Source organism: Hypanus sabinus, chromosome 7 (assembly GCF_030144855.1).
Source record: "Hypanus sabinus isolate sHypSab1 chromosome 7, sHypSab1.hap1, whole genome shotgun sequence".
NCBI lineage: Eukaryota > Metazoa > Chordata > Chondrichthyes > Myliobatiformes > Dasyatidae > Hypanus > Hypanus sabinus.
In genome coordinates, this window is record NC_082712.1 from 69,551,884 (window position 1) to 69,567,903 (window position 16,020).

Genomic DNA, 16,020 nt, shown 5'->3' on the forward strand with positions numbered 1-16,020 from the left:
AGCAGAGAAGAAAAAGCAACAATAATAACAATAAAATAAAATAATAATAATAAATAAGTAAATCAATTGAATAGATTGAATATTGAATAGATTAAAAAACATGCAAAATGGAAATATTGTATATTATAAAAAGGTGAGGCAGTGTCCAAAGATTCAATGTCCATTTAGGAATCGGAGGCCAGAGGGGAAGAAGCTGTTCCTGAATCACTGAGTGTGTGCCTTCAGGCTTCTGTACCTCCTACCTGATGGTAACAGTGAGAAAAGGCCATGCCCTGGGTGCTGGAGGTCCTTAAATGCCTTTCTGAGACACCACTCCCACCACTCCCTGGTTACTTTGTAGGCTAGTACCCAAGATGGAGCTGACTAGATTTACAACCTTCTACAGCTTCTTTTGGTCCTGTGCAGCAGCACCTCCATACCAGACAGTGATGCAGCCTGTCAGAATGCTCTCCACGGTACAACTATAGACGTATTTGAGTGTATTTATTGACATGCCAAATCTCTTCAAACTCCCAATAAAGTATAGCCACTATCTTACCTTCCTTATAACTACATCAATATGTTGGGACCAGATTAGATTCTCAGAGATCTTGACACTCAGAAACTTGAAGCTGCTCACTCTCTCCACTCTGATCTCTCTACAAGGATTGGTATGTGTTCCTTCGTCTTACCCTTTCTGAAATCCACAATCAGCTCTTTCATCACAGTGATGTTGAGTGCCAGGTTGTTGCTGCAGCACCATTCCACTAGTTAGCATATCTCACACCTTTACACCCTCTCGTCACCACCTGAGATTCTACCAACAATGGTTGTATTGTCAGTAAATTTACAGATGGTATTTGAGCTATGACGAGCCACACACAGTCATGTGTATATAGAGAATAGAGTAGTGGGCTAATCACCTACCCTGAGTTGCAACAGTGTTGATTGTCAGCAAGGAGGATATGTTATCACCAATCTGCACAGATTGGTTAGGAAGTTGAGAATCCAATTGCAGAGGCAGGTACAGAGGCTCAGTTTCTGCACCTTCTCAATCAGGTTTGTAGGAATTGTGGTATTAAATGCTGAGCTATAGTCAATGAATAGCTTCCTGATGTATTGTAATTGATCTCTACAATTATATCCCAACACAAAACGCTTTGTATTACAGTCAGGCAACATACACATACAGCTGGAAGCCATGTTTCTTTTTACACTGGTATTCTGATTGAGGCTGAGCTTATGATGCAGTTACAAAGCACTGTCAAGACTGAAAAACCATTGGATTAACAAACCACAAACAAACTGTGTGGTCAAAACTTCAATGATGGTTAGATTCCATTCCATTGCTATCAACAAGGATTAGAGGGAGGCTGTGATTGGGAGAAGAACTCAATGCTACTAGGAACATGAAGAATCTGTTCTTCAGCTTTCCAAACAGATTATTTTGACAATAGTTAGAAAGGAGGATCAGAAGATAAGGACATTAATGCTGCTTTCCCAATCGTTTTCAAAGACTGGATGTGTTTGAACATCGGTTATGTTAATCATTTGCATTTGCTAAACTCTAACGAGGTGAATATTAATGTTAATGACATTAGTTAAAGAATATACAACACGACTTTTTCAAAATATTTTCTGACCTAAACGAGGATCAAGAATGACATGTGTCTACTCCAGCTCTGTAGTTTAGAAGTGATTGATGAGGTCTATGTAGGAACTGGAGTGGCACTGAAGTGGCAGTGAGGTGGACAGGTGATTAGTTTGAATGTGTTGGTGTTTGCTCTAAGCTTCTGTCTCCTGGCGTAATAACTCAAACCTCTCAATACCATTTTAAACACTTCTTCTCCACCTTGAGGATTCATGGGCCAGGAAGTCCCAAGAGTTATTATGGAGCACTTTTTCCAAAGATTTGTGCATATCTTTGAATCTTTTCTGCTGTCACTCTGGTAAATTTCTCCAACGAGAGGGCTTGGAATAGGGTGCCTGCTTCTGGTCCAGTGCTACATTATGACTATAATTAGGACAATAATTGTGGAGGTGTTAACATTGGAGGGAACATTGACATTGTTTTTTTTTATCGTTCCAATTGATTGGGAAGAGACAAAATTAGTGGTAGTTAAAGTATTTCCATAATTCTCCACAATTCTGTTCCCCAATCAGGCAGAAACTTACCAAGAAGGCAACATCACACCCAACCAGCACTTCCCCAGAAATGGATTTTGTTGCAGGATAGAATTGTTGTGAGTGGCAGTCTATGCGTTCGTTTGATATTACCTTGAGTCATATTCCAATCCAAATAAAGTGGGAATCTAGGTGTTCTCTGACCTGAGTTGTTTACATGAGGATAGTGTGGAGTAATTAAATGGTATCTTTTCCTCTTCTTTTGCAATTGATAACATTCTATCACATTATGTTTCTCCTTTGTTAAATTTTGCAGATAAGAGTACAAGGAAGTCAACAGAGGGCCACAAAGCAAAAAACATCCTGTGCCCGATGGAACTACACTGCTATATATATATCACTAGGCGGATTTCATTCATCGTGTCTTTCAGAGAACTGACAAGAGACACAGGATACACTGAAATCTTTTACTCCACATATCTACACTGCTGAACCCACCATGGTTGGCAAGCAGAGCAGAAGCCTCAGTGAGATTGGTGAAATTCCACCTGGTATCCTATTACCATATTTTAAAGCCAGTCAGATCAGCAAAAGGGTGTCCATTTATAGACTATCTATAGATCCAGCCTGAACAGTCAGATGAGTCCCATTAATTTACATGTGCCTGTTTACAGTGTGAAATAAATAAATTAAATGTCTAAAAGTATGGGTCAAGTAAAGGGTAGTAAACATTGATAGGAGTTATTTATAGACCATATAATAATGTTCGTGATGTAAAACACAGCATAAATCAGTAAATTAGATGTGCATAACAGATATAGTATAATAATCATGAGAAAATTTAATCTAAATATATTGTGGACAAGTCAAATTATATGTATATGGTGGTGGGTGATTTTTAGATCAATAAATTTTAAAACTAGCTGCAGATAAAGCTATTTTAGATCTCAGTTTATATAACATGAAAGGGTTAAATAACTTTGTGCTGAAGTTAGAACATAGAACATAGAACATAGAATAGTACAGCACATTACAGGCCCTTCAGCCAACAATGTTGTGCCAAACCTCAAAGCCTGCCTGCCATATAACCCCCCCCCCACCTTAAATTCCTCGATCTACCTGTCTAGTAGTCTCTTAAACTTCACTAGTGTATCTGCCTCCACCACTGACTCAGGCAGTGCATTCCATGCACCAACCAGCCTCTGAGTGAAAAACCTTCCTCTAATATCCCCCTTCAACTACCCTCCCCTTACCTTAAAGCCATGTCCTCTTGTACTGAGCAGTGGTGCCCTGGGGAAGAGGCGCTGGCTGTCTACTCTGTCTATTCCTCTTAATATCTTGTACACCTCTATCATGTCGCCTCTCATCCGCCTTCTCTCCAAAGAGTAAAGCCCTAGCTCCCTTAATCTCTGATCATAATCCATACTCTCCAAACCAGGCAGCATCCTGGTAAATCTCCTCTGTACCCTTTCCAATGCTTCCACATCCTTCCTATAGTGAGATGACCAGAACTGGACACAGTACTCTAAGTGTGGCCTAACTAGAGTTTTATAGAACTGAATCATTACATTGTGTCTCTTAAACTCTATCCCTCGAATTATGAAAGCTAATACCCCATAACCTTTCTTAACTACCCTATCTACCTGTGAGGCAACTTTCAGGAATCTGTGGACATGTACCCCCAGATCCCTCTGCTCCTCCACACTCCCAAGTATCCTGCCATTTACTTTGTACTCTGCCTTGGAGTTTGTCCTTCCAAAGTGCACCACCTCACACTTTTCCAGGTTGAACTCCATCTGCCACTTCTCAGACCACTTCTGCATCCTATCAATGTCTCTCTGCAATCTTCGACAATCCACTACACTATCTACAACACCACCAAACTTTGTGTCATCTGCAAACCAGGTCCACATCCAGGTTATTAATAAAAATCAGAAGAAGTAGAGGTCCCAGAACAGATCCTTGTGCGACACCACTAGTCACAACCCCCCAATCTGAATGTACTCCCTCCACCACAACCCTTTACCTTCTGCAGGCAAGCCAATTCTGAATCCACCTGGCCAAACTTTCCTGGATCCCATGCGTTCTGACTTTCTGAATAAGCCTACCGTGTGGAACCTTGTCAAATGCCTTACTAAAATCCATGTAGATCACATTCACTGCACTACCCTCATCTATATGCCTGGTCACCTCCTCAAAGAACTCTATCAGGCTTGTTAGGCACAATCTGCCCTTCACAAAGCCATGCTGACTGTCCCTGATCAGACCATGATTTTCTAAATGCCCATAGATCCTATAAGAATCTTTTCCAACAGCTTTCCCACCACAGACCTAAGGCTCACTGGTCTATGATTACCCAGACTATCCCTACTACCTTTTTTGAACAAGGGGACAACATTCGCCTCCCTCCAATCCTCCGGTACCATTCCCATCAACAACGAGGACATAAAGGTCCTAGCCAGAGGTTTAGCAATCTCTTCCCTTGCCTCGTGGAGCAGCCTTGGGGGATATTCTGTCAGGCCCCGGGGACTTATCCGTCCTGATGTATTTTAACAACTCCAGTACCTCTTCTCCCTTAATATCAACATCAACCCCATTCATATTGTCCTCACTGTCATCAAGTTATGATAATATGATAGAATTTCACATTGAATTAGAAACTGATTTGGTTCAAACTGAAACCATGATCTTAAATTTTAAAGTAAACTCTTAAGGTTTAAGGAAAATTAACTCTGGATGATGGAGAAAATATATTGAAGGTGGCAAGCAAAGGCAAATACTTATAAAGAGAAATAAAAAATGGCAGAAAATATTCTTCTAGTCACAAGGAAAAGTGATTAATTCATAGTTGACAAGAGACATTAAAGATAGCATTTAATGAAAGGAAGGGTCTTATAAATCTGTCAGAAATTGCAGTGGGCCTTAGATTAAGAGCATTTTTGAATTCTGCAAAGGACGACCAGAAATTGACATGAAAAGGCAAACCCATGTATGAGAATAGACTCGCAAGAAAGGAAACCTAAGGCAAGTGCTTCTGTAGGTATGTAAAAAAGAAAAGGTGAGTGAGGGCAAATGTGGATTCATTACAGAAAAGAGAGAAGTTGTAAAAAAAACCCAGTAATATCAAAGTTTGCAATTGTTATCATAGAGGAACGTAAAAATTCGTTCTACAAATATTAAGAAACAAAGTGTCTGACAAAAATGAGGAACTTGAGGAAGTACATAGTGGTACCAGAGAAGTTAGCAAATTTCAAAGATGATCGGTCTCAAGGAGCCAAGGAGCAACACACAGAGTTTGAAAGCGGAGTCTATAAAAATTGTGAATGCTCAACCTCTGGTTCTCCAAAACAGCATTGATCCAAGAGAGAAAGCAGTAACCATCAACCTGAAACATCTATCAATGATTGGTAGGGAAGGTGGAGAAATCTTTAGCAAGGGATGTTATACAAACGTTTGTAAAAGAACACTGCAAAAAGAATAATAGTATTGAGCAGATTCACATGGGGTTAATTAAAGGAAAGTAGTGTTTATCTTATCTGTTGGAGTTCTTTGATTGTACAACTGGTAGAGCAGATAGAGTCAAGGCAGTGGTTTTGATATACTTAGATTTTTTTGTTTGACCTTTAATAGATTCTACACAGGAAGTAAGTCAACAAGATTAAAGCATACAGCACTGGGAGTAAAATATCTCAATGGATCAATCTCTATTGGACGGAAAGAAAAATGTTGGGATAAAAAATCTGCTGGAGTTAGCAGACTGTAACTATTGGGGTTCTGGAATAATTACTTGGTCAGCTTTTTAGAATCTATGTCAATGATGCAATGAAGGTTACTAAAGGCCACATTTCTAGGTTTGCTGATAATACCAAGCAAGGTGGGACTGTGCATACTGGGGTAATTATAAAGTGGCATCAGGGGCAGATGGACACACCAAGTAAGCCAGCAAGAGTATGGCAGATGAGGCTCAAACATTGATCCCTGCAGTACCTCATTTGCTACAGCCAGCTACCTGAGAAAAGATTCATTTATTCCTGCTCTGTAACACATTCAAACAACTCAAGTTAGTTGTCAAGTACAATCTTCCTTTCATAGTTTCATAGTAATTTTGAAGAATCACAATCATTATTTTTAAATTGTTCTGTTATCCCATCCTTTATAATAGACTTGAGCTTTTTCTCCACTGCCAATGTTAGGCTAACTGATTTGTAGTTTTCTGTTTTCACTTTCCTTCCTTCATTAAATAATGGAACTATACTCATCACCCTCTGATGTACAGGAACAATTCCATAATTCATAGAATTTCTTAAAATTCCAAACACTGCATTCACTATTTCAGAGCTGTTAGCCGATCTACACTATTTACTGTTAGTCCCAGCAAACTCATGGCAGCCAATAACATAAAAGAACATGAAAAACAGTAGACTGTCATTTGGCCTCTCAAGCCTCTTTCATTGTTCAGTATGATTGTGGCTGATTCTCACCAATTGTGCTGCTTGATTCCTGCCTTAGTATCTCCTTTAGTTCACTCACTTGCAAAGCTGGTAGTAACTTCCATTATCAGTTACTGAGCAGATTGCCTCTGGACCCCTCCAAAAAAGACACTGTTGCAACCCAGATAAGTGTTAGTCATAGGAAACAATGTTTCTCCCCATCCCTAGTGTCCATGGTAGGATCAGCTAAGCATATCAGCAGTGTGCATATGTTTGCACAGACAGCACTGAAACTTTACATTGGAAATGTACGTTCTCATAGGCATTCTCTACACACTCTGTAACTATGCTCAGAAATTATTTGCATTTCAACTGGTTTTTCATCACTGTACACATATAAAATTCTCCCATACATACACTGGCAAACTTCCATTTGGCATTAAGTAGCTTCTTCTCAATTCAAATCGAATACATCTCCATGTCTATCACAGCTGTACTTGCCTGTTATTAAATGACTTTGCTGCAAGGCAGTTGCTCTAAAGCTTTATATTGAAACACCTATCCATAAAGTTCAATCTTTGGGTATCCAATAGAGAAGGGGAGTGTTGTTAGCAGTCGGCATATCCACTGGGATTTTTGTTCCTGTCTTTGTCAGTCTTTCCAATTTGGGTTTAAGTTTGCCCTGGAGATCTACCAAGACAAGCCCTGGTAGCTGCTTCCTTACATTTAGGGCTAGAATGTCTTTGCTTTCTACTTTCTCTGTACTGTGTGGCTGTGACTTTTGTGACTGAAATGATTATTTACATTAAAGCTACGTTCTTCATCCTATAACCACTTCCCTTTATCAGAATCCTTTGCTGAACAGGAATGTTTCAAAGTAAAGATGCACAATTTTCTAGTTTTCCACATTTTATCTCCCTTTAGTTAATGTCCAGCAGAGAACATCCACCAGTAAGCTTCTTTGCAGCATTGGAGTATGCCTAATGCATGTGAGCCATTGGTTTCAACCACACCACCTTGAGAGAATTTAGAATATCTCATCAACTCAGCTCTTTTCCCCACTCTATGAGCGTTCAGTGCTTAAAAAAAATTATATCTACATCCTGTGTACCTTACACCCACGTGCAGGCCTTTTATTTTCTATTCAGTCATATTAAAAACCACAATCCCTTTAACACAAGGTTTCCTAACCATTGTTATGCCATGGACCCTTTCCATTACCAAGGGGTTTGTGGATCCTATTTGGGAGTATTTTTGGTTTAAAACATATCAAAAAATATTGACTTCAGTGATCAACCTTCAGATCTGAATTTGCATTGTAGATTAAATTTCAAATGCAAAAGAATGAAATGCAGACCAGACAAACCAGGAAACAGACACTTAATTAATTGTTTACATATGCACGAACCCAACCAACATCCCATCACATGGATACAACAGTAATTCACACTTATTGTGGGTGTGATGTTGGGAAGATCCAGACATCAGAAACTGTTACATGTAGAGTAGTCCAAAGGAAGCATTGTAAATATGTATTGTCCTGAAATTTGATTTTTAGCACAGTAAATGCTGTGTAGTATTGGACTCTCTTTCTCTTATTTGTGATATTTTGTTGAATAATGGGACTGCTTCATGTCTACCAGCACTTCTCTCTGGTGACTTCATTCACACAACAACAGATCCGAGGTTGGGAATCCCTCCTTTAATATCTAAGCCTCCTCATGTGCTATTTTTCTCATGCTTCAATCAATCTAATTGCTGCTGTAGGCTATCTGACATTTCCAAAATGGTTTTGGATGGTTTTTTTAGCATTTTAAAATTTCATGTACTTCTCCTGAGTTAATTTCATCTCATTCAATAGACTTTCCATCAATGTTGATGGGCCCTTCAAACCTTCAAAACTGCAACCTTTTCCTTAATATCCTGTTTCTGTTTAAATATTATTGAAGGATCCTGGTTGCAAGTAAAAAGCAATGTATTTTTAAACTTGATTTCTTTTCAAATACTTTCAGTTTGGTGCCTTTGAAGCCCTCTCCAGCTTTGCCCTGCCTTCAGATTATATTTGGGCCTTTAATCTAATGCTTTCTTATTGACCCTAGTTTCTTTGTCCATTGGCAGGAACCCTTTCAGCTGCCTCTGCTGTATTTCAGTAATCCCGTCCTTTAACACCATCACAGCTTCCCACTGACAACAATAACACGTATTTCTTTTATTATCTATTCAGTCAGACCTGCTTTATTTACCAAATCCCACTCCACAGATTGGGAACTAGTTCTTCCCTTTTCCCCCTGCAGGGTGTTAGGGATATCTGCACATTAAAGTAGAGGTGCAAATATGAATTTCTGATTTTAAGATATCTAAACACTGTCAGCAGAACAGTGGTATATATTATTTACATTTTTTTGAACTCTTCCTTTTGATTGAGTAACCAACTATCGCTCTGCTTCTGAGGGAGGAAGCTGGAAAAGAATGCCTCTGGCTAATAAAGGGGAATGTTCCCAAAGCATAATACAGAATTTCAAGTTCTTTCCAGTTTTCTTTATACTTCTCATATCTTCATGCTAGTTAAAGTGGTTAGTGCCAATGGTGCACTTGAAGTGTGTGCACTGTCATAATGTAAATAATGTAGAAGCCAATTAATGCACAGCCGCGTTTTAAACAACAATATCTTAATGACCAGGTAATATACAGTATGCTAGTGATGTTGGTTAAGGGTATAAATAGTAGCTGGGCTAGCAGGAAGATATTATCCCTTCTTTTAAAATAATACCTTGAAATATATCAGGCTTTACTCAAGCTTATGTTGAAAAGGTGCCATCTCTGACAGATAGGTGCTCCTGCATCTCCATATTCCATCAAAAAACCACAATCTTGGGTTTGGAGGCTTGTGTGCCTCAATGACCCAGTAAGCTATGTTGGCTGGAGTCAGGGCTTTATGCTTTGCGTCTTGGAGGAATCATCCATGCCAAACGGGTCAAGGAGCAGAGGCCAGACGAAGAGTGGTCCACTGGTCCACCAGGTTCATGGGTTTGCCTCAGAGCTAACAATCCAGACTGACAAAATTGTTACAGAAACAGAAATGAAGAATCCTTCTACATCTTCATTTGTAGATGTAGAATGTAACAGTATTCTAGAGTCTCCACCCAGGACTTGTATGACTGATAATAGTGAAAACCAAGATGAAGCTACTAGCATGATGAAGGAAACCCTGAACATTGTGAGAGATGGAGGATCTTCATTGCTACCCTAAACACCAGTGGTGTAATGGGTAGTAGGATAAGATCTCTATATTGGAAAGTCGGCTTAGACTTTGCACTGAAATAATGCTAGAACTCACAAAGCCTGCATTTTCAGGTGTACTGATACCAACAATGAAGCAACAGATGAAGTTGTTATGCAGGCCTTATTAATGTCTATAACAAGATGCAGAAAAAGACAAATTAACTCCATCTGCATGCGTGGAGAGAATTAAAACAAACAAAACAATGAAGTTATAAAACATGGTTCATCTTTAGCTCTTATGTATATGCCATTCTTAGGTTTAACAACTTTGGATATCTGGTTACATCAGGCCATACACATGAGAAGGCATGGAAAGAGGATACAAGCAGCTTCCAGCTGGAATCCCTGCATCACCGACACATGGTAAGTAAGCTTCAATTTACTTGAACTGGAGATAAGGGTGATACACTGGAATTAAATCCACTCACATAATAGTGTTTCAGTCATTTTACCCCCCCCCCCAGAAAAGTTTGCATTGCGACAAGTTACAAGACATTTCAACAGAGAATTTTCTTAAGTACGGTCCAAAATAAACACTTGAAACCCATTTAGCACTGGTTCAAATTGTTTCCTAGGCCAAAGTCTGTCACTGACGCAATGCAATAAATCACTCAAAATAATCTGTAGCTATCTTCCAAAAATATCTATTGCTGCCTGGGGTCTCAGTTCATAAGCGTTCCTTAGTCTGAATCTTTCCAGTTCTACTTACTCAAAGAGACAACTTCAAGCTGTCAGGCCTAATCACACAACTCTCCTGAGTAAAGACTTTTCCTCAAATCATTAGCCAAACTTTCTGTTTAACTCCATGGTTTTATTCTCTGGTTATTCGTCACTCAAAAGTTTCCAGAAGTGCTCTCTTCATCTTAAGCACAAGAGATTCTGCAGAGGCAACACACACAAAATGCTGGAGGAACTCAGCAGATCAAGCAGCATCTATGGAGAGGAATAAAGAGTCGACATTTTGGGCCAAGACTCTTCCATCTGTTCATCTGCTCTTCCAGCAGATTATATCCAGAATAAATATTGCATGAAGTGCGTAAATAATTCAAATTTGAAATATTATTTACCAAAAACTGCATAAACAAAATATTTCTGATCCTATTTCTGATCCAGTTGCTACTTACAATATGGTTTATATTATTTATTAGTCTCGGCACCTGTAAGTACTTTGTTTTTTTAGAAGGTAAAAGATAAGTGGAAAGTCTCAGGAGAATACTGGACACAATTTGACACTAACTGCATAAGATAAAATTAAGGGGAGATATCTAAAAGCTTGGTCAAAGAGAAAGTGTGTTAATTTGCCCTAAGGAAAATAAGAAAAGCTTATATTTTGGGCAGTCATTGTGTTTCAGTTTTTATGTTAATCCAAAAGTGGTCATAGTTGATCATTCTTAGCTATTTCTGAATAATTCATATTTTTGACTGGTATTTGCACAATGGGCCAATTGACCCCTTTTTATGCTGTGCCTTCCATGACTCTATGAATACCAAAGTGACAATGCTTTCAGAGTCATATTGAAGTCAATCTTGCAAATGCATACAATATAACCATATCTTTTCATTCTACCAGTCCTTCTGTGTACATTGGGAAATCAGATTCAGATTCTGTTAATATTAAGAAAACATAATCATTATTATTCATATTATTAATCATTAGTCTCTCAGAACATCAGAAATTAATTACTTAATCTGTGAAAGCACGAAGAATTATACAGTCCCAAAACTTTCTTAGCACTGACCTAAGAGTTAACTGGACATCTCAGTTCTTCTCATGGATAGTCGCTACTATATAAATCTGTCTTAATTTCTATGAACTTCTATCCATCTGCCAATGCACACAAGTAGGCATCTTTTTGAGATTTTGTTTTAAATTTAAAAACTGCACATAATAAGGTCTTTATGAGGATTTCTGCCAAGACTAAAAGGTGCTAATGACCTTAAAATTGTCTGTGTGCCATAACGTCCTGTGGCACAAGGGTATAACTGATGAGTTAAATTGATGAGTTATTTTCACTTACAGAGCTGAGGTTTTTTTTAATACTTTTCAAATGGAAGCAAAGAGTGAATGTACATTTTGCTAATGGTAGTCACAGGATATTATTGTTTCAGCAAGGTGAAACTACCACAAAATTGTCTTTGATTAAAGATCCAAAGTTTTGGAAGAGAGCAAATTGTGGCTTTGTTTTTGTGAACTGAGAATAAAGAAATCCATTTCTTGCTTACAGTATGACTGTTTAAAGCTCATTCATTTATTTTATGTAAATCAGTCAATTGATGATATGAAAATAATTCCCCACTGTTCAGTGCATACGCAGAATAATTTATGCAAAGACATTGAACTGTTCTTTTACCACATATATTTGATGTTCTCTGTAATAAGCTTCAGGTCATGCTACTGCTGATTTAAATGTTGGTGAGAGAACATAAATCACAGGATCCTGAGGGATATAACGTCATCTGAATCAATGCTGCTGCTGAAGCCAAGAAAATAAAACTGAAAGTTGCAACATACAATATTAGGACAATGGATTAAACAATCTATAACAGTTAAGATCAGCCCTTAGCCAATCAGCGACTGGCATCTTATTTATAATGGACTGATTACTTTGACGGAATTTTGTTAATTTGGATGGGTGTTATTGCAATTCAAAATTATAGAGCATACTGTATATGATGTCCATAATGCATTGAAAGTGGTTAAAATATAGGATTATAAGAAGAGGTATAGGGTACAAGAGCTGCAATGTCATGTTGAAAGCTTACATAATGCTAGTTCAGTCACAATTGGAATATACTGTTCATTTCTGGGCAACACATTTTATGAAGGATGTGAAAATTCTGGAAAAGGTGTAGAAGAGATTTACCAAAATGATTTAATGAGTTAGAGACTTCAGTTACATATATAAAAGCTGAGAAATGGGTGAAGCAGGTACAATAACAACATTTTAAAGATTTGGACTGGTACATGGATAGGAAAATTTTAGAGGAAAATTAGCTAAACAGCACCAATGGTAGGCAGAAATTCACAGTCAAGAGCCAGGGGATTTTTCTTTTAGCTAAGTTTATCTTTCTAACATAGGAGCAGGAACCTCTAGAGATCAGAGGCTTGCTTTTTATTGAGATAAACTTCCAATCAGTATTCTTTGTTTAGCTTCTTCTCTTAAACATGAGCCAGTCTTCAGTTTTTAATGTAAATGGAAATGAATAATCAGCCTGTAGTTAAAAAGACAGCTTTGCAAGCAAATCCACTGTCTATAGAACACAGGATGTTGGCCCAGAGCACATGGACTGATTTTTCAAGAGCTGCCATGTACGACAATGGGTTATGTTAATTGGGCTGGTTTTAAAGCAGACAACATGGCTATTTAGGTCAAGTTCAAGTTCAAAATAACCCATTGTAATCTACAGTGGATTGGTTAGTAAATATTTTGACAGGCTTGTTCAATGAGGTTATAAGAAGTATTTTATACAGGTGAGATGGGGAGAAGAAACCACCTTGGTGAGGGAATTCCAGACCTCAGGGTTTCGGCAGCTGATGACATGATCACCAATGATGAAAGTATTTAAATTGGGAGATGGCAGCAGCTAGAACTGGAAAGTACACAGATATTAGGGGATTGCATAGCTGGAGGATGGTATGCATGCAGATATGTACAGTAGCATATGGGGTAATACAGTAAGTGGTTTGAAAGCAAATTCAAAACAGAATCTTTATGTACACTTGTAATAACCAAAGTTCAAAGTAAATTTATTATCAAAGTATGTATAATTACTGATTTGTTTACTTATGGGCATTCACAATTTGTAGAAAACCACAATAGAATCAATAAAAAAACTACACACAAATGAAGATGGACACGCAACCAAAAATACAAAAAAGTAATATTGAGAACATTAGTTGTAGAGTCCTTGAAAGTGAAGTCCTCAGTTGTGGAATCAGTTCGGTGTTGAAGTGAGTGAATTTATCCAGGCTGGTACAGGAGCCTATTGGTTGAAGGTTAATAACTGTTCCTTCAAGATGAAAAAGTAATATATGTAAAGCTTATGAAGCTAGAATCAAACAGAGCCCTTGAGGATTATAAAGAAGGCTGAAAAGAAATCAAGAAAAAAATTACAAAATCAAGGATGGGCTAAGAAATGTCCTTTGCAAATAGGATTAAAGAGAATCTCATGGCATTCAAAACATACATAGAGAGTTTCAAAGAAGATGTAAAGTGCAGGTTTTTACAAAGTGTGTGGCATGTGTCTGGAATGTGCTGCCTGGGGTGGGGGTAAAGGCAGATACTTTAGGGAGTTTAAAGAGACATTTAGACAGGCCTATAAATGTAAGGAAAATCAAAGGATATGGATATTGTGTGGGCAGAAGAGATTAGTTTGGTTGACGATTTGATTACCAATTTAATTGGGTCAGCACAACATTGTGGTCAGTAGAGCCTGTTACTATGCCTTATGTTATATGAACCTGGTGGTGTGGATCTAAGGCTCCTGTACCTCTTTCCAAATGGCAGAGGTGAAAAGAGAGCACAGCTTAGATGGTGGGTCCTTGATGATGGATCTACTTTCTTGTGGCAGCATTTCTTGTAGATGTGCTCTAATTGTGGGGAGGATATTTGATATGAGGCACTGGGCTGTATCCATCACTATTTGTAGGCTTTTCTGTTAATGGGCATTGGTGTGTCCATTCCTGGCCATGAAGCAACTAGTCAAGATACTCTTATTGTACGTCTGTAGAAGGTCGTCAGTGTTTTAGATGCCCTGCCAAATCTGTGCAAATGTCCCAGAAAACAGAGGTGCAACTGTGTCTTCTTTGTAATGGCACTTATGTGGTATTCCAAGGACAGATCCTTTGAAAAGATCCTTTGAAATAATAACAACAATGGATTTTTAAGTTACTGACCCTCTCCAATTCCAATCCCTTGATGAGGAATGGCTCATGGAACTCTGGTTTCGTCAACCAGTGTTCACTAATCAGCTCGTTGGTTTTGCTAATGTTGAGTGAGAGGTTGTTGCGGCACCATTCAGCCAGATTTTCGAACTCTCTCAAGATCCTGATTTGTCACCGTTTTTTATTGGGACAACAACATTGGTGTCATCAGCTAAGTTGAATATGGTATTGGAACCATACTGTGCCTCATAGTCTTAAGTATAAAATGCTTAGAGTAGGGGGCTAAGCACACAGCCATGTAGACACCCACCCACTCAAAAGTGTCCTTATAAAATCTTTGACAGCCTTTGGGTATTCAGTCAGAACCTCTGATGAGTCCTTGAAAATGGCCCAGTCTACCGACTCAAAGTAATCCTGTAACCACCTATATTTTGTCTTTACCTCTGGTCCCTTGCCCTTTAGCCTCTGCTTATATACTGTTAAGAAAAGGACAACCGATGATCAGACTTCCCAAACTGCAGTCGAGAGTTGAGAGGCTGCATTCTTAGTGGTAGAGCAGAAGTGGTCGAGTGTGTTGGGACCCCTGGTGCTGCAGGTGATATGTTGATGATAATTGGACAGAGATTTCTTCAAGCTAGCCTGACTGAAGGCCCCAGCAAGCATGTGAAATGCATTGCAGTTGGCTGTTTCTTTTTTTGTCTGCTAATCACAGCAGTTAATACATCCAGTGCTTGATTAACATCTGCCTTTGTGCTATGTAAACTGCGGCTAGGGTCACAGTGGATAGCTCTCTTGGTAAGTAGAAAGGTTGCCACTTAATCATTAGATGCTCTAGCTCTATTGTCCCAGACTTATCGCAGAGATAGTAGTAGCATGTTGCTACAACGGTTAGTGGTGCTGTTTCAAAGTTGCAAGGACTGAAGTTAAATGCTGATTGTCTGAATTCTCCTTGTGACTGTGCAGGTTAACTTCAAATGCTCCAGTTTCCAACCATATACAAAAAAATGTGCTGATGGGTAGATTAATTAATTACTTTTAATTACTCTGGGAAAAGTGAAAGGACATTCTAGAATTGATTGGCATGAGACAAACCTCTTATGTCATGGGGAGATTTGAGTATGAAAACCTTATGAATGAAAACTATTTAAACTCTTTTGCAGACTGGCATACAAATAATAATTATATTCAGACCTTAACTTAAGAAATAACTTTTTAAGATAATGTTAGATTTGTGAAATTTTGAGCTTATTTCCACTTATATCATATTACTTAATGTCTGTTAGAACATCAGGATGAATAGTCCTGATAATAATTGGAAAG